Source organism: Ailuropoda melanoleuca, unplaced genomic scaffold (genome assembly GCF_002007445.2).
Source record: "Ailuropoda melanoleuca isolate Jingjing unplaced genomic scaffold, ASM200744v2 unplaced-scaffold10099, whole genome shotgun sequence".
Lineage (NCBI taxonomy): Eukaryota > Metazoa > Chordata > Mammalia > Carnivora > Ursidae > Ailuropoda > Ailuropoda melanoleuca.
The window spans coordinates 4818-10665 of record NW_023178392.1 but is presented as its reverse complement, the minus strand read 5'-3'; the positions used below and the strand labels follow the sequence as shown (position 1 = coordinate 10665).

The 5848-nt window shown below is 42.9% G+C and overlaps 1 long non-coding RNA gene across 1 annotated transcript; it reads right to left on the bottom strand.

The window, feature by feature from the left end:
• Positions 1-240: 240 nt before the first annotated feature.
• On the bottom strand, positions 241-3166 carry LOC117797627. Its single transcript, XR_004622620.1, has 2 exons — positions 2978-3166; positions 241-1187 (listed from the first exon to the last, which is right to left on the bottom strand). It is a non-coding gene; the product is annotated as an uncharacterized LOC117797627 (long non-coding RNA).
• Positions 3167-5848: the final 2682 nt, after the last annotated feature.

Genomic DNA, 5848 nt, shown 5'->3' with positions numbered 1-5848 from the left:
TGCTGGGTAGTGTTAGGCTTGGTTCCTAACCCGACAGTGAGAACAATCTTAACACACCTCTCTTTAGATCGATCTTACAGCCCCTTCGTACAGTAAAGCAATTTAAGAAACTGGGACACATTCCAAGACATTTGAGAGGTCAAGGGTCCCAGGTAGTCGATGGCAACTTTGTCCACGGAAGTGAAAAGCAAACGGAATCCCCAAAAGCCCAGCACTTCAGTACACGTGAGAGCGCAGGAGTGTGAATCTAGTATTTATTGAGTGTGTAGTTTGTGCTCAGCACTACTCAGACATTATGGGGGAATACAAGACTTAAGAGATTGGGTACCCACTTCCAAGGAAGGCATGAAGTTGACGTTTCTAGTCGCTCCACAGAGAGCAATAGAAGTGAGTTTCCATCAGGAGTGCTGGGGGCGGTGGTTCCAGGAGGCTCCTGGGGCTAGTCTTACGTTGTTAGGGAGATAATGATCAAGCATGAATGGAAGTGAAAAGACACCATCTGTGAACAGCTCTCTGGATTCTTCTCTCTTCTTTAGACCTCTCATCCTGAAGAAGGCATGATCTAGTCCAATCACCACTGTGGGCAAATCACTATAGTACTTAGATTAACTTAAAGTTAAAGCGTGTGCCATCCTTTACACTTGAATTAAAGGGAAGTGAACGGCGTATGCCATTCTTGCTCCCTGCAGTTCCGCCAGTTCACGAACACTGTCCTCAAAAGCAATCCATCTGGATTCCATACAAGGCCCCACTTGCTCCCGCCACATATATCCCTCTTTTTCTACTCCAGCCATGCAACAGACATGTCCACTTCCATTACCCCTGAACAGCTGGTGAGGCCGAAGATACATTTTCTCTATTCCCCTCAAACATGAACAGAAGTGAAATCCCAAGGCAGAAATAAATACTGAAAGCCAGTGAAGATGCCCTCTCCTCAGGCATGTCTTCTTGGGACAACTTTTCCTGAACAGAGCCATCGTTTTGATAGTTAATGACATCTTTATAATCTCATATTGTCTGTACCATAAAATTAACATGTGCATGCAATAAAATCACCTCAAGAGGAAATCAGATTTTCCTAAAATGAAGTCTGAACATCATCAGCATTTTGGAATCCTGGATTATTTTCTCCTTTACTCAAGTCCACAGAGGCATAAGGATTTTCTTCACTTCTGGCTTGATCGTTCCTGTTAAACAAAGTGAAGTCACCTTAGTATAGCGCTGCTGAAAGGACACGGCCTCCCTTGGACCCCACTGGCCCAGGTGTCTCTGACACCTCAGCATCGAATCGCTCGTTGGTGAATCAGTCCCCTTCTGATGAACCGTGGACCCCTAGAGAGCATGAGATTCACTCCTTTTGCCCCACGATTGGTTGGCAGGATGGCTGGCAGAGCGTGGGAGACCGCTCAGGGTATGTGCTCCGGGCTCGGAGAGAGTGTGCCTCTGTGCCTCACTTTGCCTATTTGGAAGACGACAGCGGTTCTGCCAAGACCAGGAGACAGTGTCAGCAGAGCTCTCACAGTACCTGGTGCGCAAGCCTCCACAAATAGCAGCTGTGATTATTCTTTTTAGAAATGGAGTGGTCATTTAACCAAGTATCTCCTTTTAAAGAGTTTCCCTAGTAAATGATCAGCTTCCAAAGCGTCCAAACCAGAGTAGGACAGCTTTGTAGTACAACCAGCAGCTTGCTGTGGATCCCAATCCGTTACTGACCAGCTGTGTCAATTTGAGTGACTCGGTCTCTCTGAAGCTCAGTTTCATATGTACGTGAAGATAATTAGATAATTGCATATTGATATCATATGTTTGCTGAGACTATTACTGTGTGAAAGTACTGAGCAGGGTAGCCAGTTCGATTTTCCTGTATATGTTCTATTAGCACAGCATGTGGCATGAAGGAGGTTCCCCAAATAATTCATTCCATGAATTAATTTTGGAATAGTATTTCATGTGCGAAGAATGCTTCTCAAACCATCATGTGCATGCAAATCACCTTGGAGGTGGCCTTACTGCAAACGCAGATCCTCCAAGGACAGACAGGTCTCTGAGAAACTGATAATCATCGTTGGCTTTGGGAAGGGAACTTGGAGGCAAAGGGTGGCAGGAAGATTCTGGGTATCTTTTCGTATTTTTAAAATTCTAACCATATGAATGCATTCTAGTCAGTGCCTAATTTTCTTAACTGAAGCTATTTTAGGGAACTAAAAATCTCAACAGTGAAGAACTGAGCAGAATAGGCCAGGGCATGTCAAAATTCCATCACGAACACGTTTAAGCAACCTGCAGTGTGCACAGAGGTTTTAGGTGCTATAAAATATTATTAACCTGAATTACATAAGCCCAGTGAAAGCCAGTGGTTTCTCAAGGTCAGAGAAACCATCTAGTGGCAGAGCAAGATTATAAATCAGGTCTCTGGCGATTTAAATCCTCACTGAACTTGGATCTTCCACTCAAGAACAAATGAGAGGGCGCCGTGGCCCGTGAGCTAAGCACATGACAGGGAGCCTGGGCCACCTGAGGGGAATGAAGATGATGGAAGGATGGCAGTTTGAAGCAAATCACAGAGCTCATTCTAGAACGATTCTTACAGTGCCAACCATCACTGAGTCATTCTCTGGGGTACATTTAGACCAAGGAACAATAGGAGTGAAGATAACACCCTGAGTCCACCCCGTCCCCCTCCCAGAATTTGCGGGGCCTCTCGGCAGTAGGGAGAGGATGCTGTGGCCAGGATGGAGTTTGCCAGGGCATGCTCAAAAGCCCAGACAGAACATCGACTGTGCGCTGGCACCTGCAAGGAAGGCAACGTGCTAACGAAATCTGGGAAATTTCTAGGAAATGCATCAGAATATTTAGGTGCAAAATTGTCCAAAAAAGTAATTGGCTTATACAACCTACCACTTGCCACAAATTTTCCAGTTAGTTTTCCCTAAACCTTTCTGTTTTAAAATAGGTAAGTCTAGGAAAGCTCACTTACTTCCTTCGATTTCTGATCCCGGAGAAGATGAGCAGGACGATGCCAATCACCACCAATCCCATCACGACCCCAAACACAATCAGCCATATGGTGACAGGTGGCTGGTAAGGCGGTCCCAGTGTTGGCTGAATCCCCAGAAACTCCAGGCTGTTGTCATCCAGGCGGAAAGCATCATTGATACGGTCCCGGGACATCCTATTCCCAAGAGCAAAACACTTAGGCAAAACAGAATTGTGTGTAATTTATTTACTTTTTATGTCATTGCTCCTTAAAGGATTCAATAAGGTTTAGCCTAAGACTGTACACCTGAAGTAGCGATGGAATCAAAGCAGAGAACCGGGTGCCATAAAAGCTAGATTTGACAATTAGGCACCTTTCACATCTTGTAGCCTAGATAAGGTCTGGCAATAGCTTCCTTGGAAAATTGGGTTGTCTACAGTGACTTTCTATCAGATAACGGAAAAGGACAATTGGGTACATCTCTTCCTACAAATCAACCAGGTCCTATACCCAAGTCTTGACGGTTGTAGTTTCCATATAAAAGGTATTGACCTTTGGAGGCAGGGGAGGAACACAGGAGGGGCCTTCGCCAATTTCTCCAGCACTGGGATGGGATATGGCTAAACTTTAGAGAGCAAAAAAGGACAGAGGTGATTTTAAAAACCAAAACTAGGGACTAATAGAATCCAACAGTACATTAAAAGGATTATCCATCATGACCAAGTGGGATTCATCCCTGGGATGCAAGGGTGGTTCAACATTCGCAAATCGATCGGTGTCTTAGATTTTATCCAGAAGGAAAAAAACAAAAATCATATGATTCTCTCAATAGATGCAGAAAAAGCATTTGACAAAATACAGCATCCTTTCCTGATTAAAACCCTTCAGAGTGTAGGAATAGAGGGTACATTTCTCAATCTCATAAAAGCCATCTATGAAAAGCCTACTGCAAGCATTATTCTCAATGGGGAAAAGCTGGAAGCCTTTCCCTTAAGATCAGGAACACGACAAGGATGCCCACTCTCGCCACTATTATTCAACATAGTACTAGAAGTCCTTGCAACAGCAATCAGAAGACAAAAAGGGATCAAAGGTATCCAAATCGGCAAAGAAGAAGTCAAACTGTCTCTCTTTGCAGATGACATGATACTCTATATGGAAAACCCAAAGGAATCCACTCCCAAACTATTAGAAGTTATAGAACAATTCAGTAAGGTGGCAGGATACAAAATCAATGCCCAGAAATCAGTTGCATTTCTATACACGAATAACGAGACTGAAGAAAGAGAAATTAGGGAATCCATCCCATTTACAATAACACCAAAAACCATACGTTACCTTGGAATTAACTTAACCAGAGACGTAAAGGACCTATATGCTAGAAACTATAGATCACTTTTGAAAGATATTGAGGAAGACATAAAAAGATGGAAAAATATTCCATGCTCATGGATTGGAAGAATTAACATAGTTAAAATGTCCATACTACCCAGAGCAATCTACACTTTCAATGCTATCCCGATCAAAATACCGAGGACATTTTTCAAAGAACTGGAACAAATAGTCCTTAAATTTGTATGGAACCAGAAAAGGCCCCGAATCTCCAAGGAACTGTTGAAAAGGAAAAACAAAGCTGGGGGCATCACAATGCCGGATTTCGAGCTGTACTACAAAGCTGTGATCACAAAGACAGCATGGTACTGGCACAAAAACAGACACATCGACCAATGGAACAGAATAGAGAACCCAGAAATGGACCCTCGGCTCTTTGGGCAACTAATCTTTGATAAAGCAGGAAAAAACATCCGGTGGAAAAAAGACAGTCTCTTCAATAAATGGTGCTGGGAAAATTGGACAGCTACATGCAAAAGAATGAAACTTGACCACTCTCTCACACCATACACAAAAATAAACTCCAAATGGATGAAAGACCTCAATGTGAGACAGGAATCCATCAAAATTCTAGAGGAGAACATAGGCAACAACTTCTATGACATCGGCCAGAGCAACCTTTTTCACGACACATCTCCAAAGGCAAGAGAAATAAAAGATAAAATGAACTTATGGGACTTTATCAGGATAAAGAGCTTCTGCACAGCCAAGGAAACAGTCAAAAAAACTAAGAGACAGCCCACGGAATGGGAGAATATATTTGCAAAGGACACCACAGATAAAGGACTGGTATCCAAGATCTACAAAGAACTTCTCAAACTCAATACACGAGAAACAAATAAACAAATCATAAAATGGGCAGAAGATATGAACAGACACTTTTCCAATGAAGACATACAAATGGCTAACAGACACATGAAAAAATGTTCAAAATCATTAGCCATCAGGGAAATTCAAATCAAAACCACACTGAGATACCACCTTACGCCAGTTAGAATGGCAAAGATAGACAAGGCAAGAAACAACAATTGTTGGAGAGGATGTGGAGAAAGGGGATCCCTCCTACATTGTTGGTGGGAATGCAAGTTGGTACAGCCACTCTGGAAAACAGTGTGGAGGTCCCTTAAAAAGTTAAAAATTGAACTACCCTATGACCCAGCCATTGCACTACTGGGTGTTTACCCCAAAGATACAGACGTAGTAAAGAGAAGGGCCATATGCACCCCAATGTTCATAGCTGCATTGTCCACAATAGCCAAATCATGGAAGGAGCCGAGATGCCCTTCAACAGATGACTGGATTAAGAAGCTGTGGTCCATATATACAATGGAATATTACTCAGCTATCAGAAAGAACGAATTCTCAACATTTGCTGCAACATGGACGGCACTGGAGGAGATAATGCTAAGTGAAATAAGTCAAGCAGAGAAAGACAATTATCATATGATTTCTCTCATCTATGGAACATAAGAACTAGGA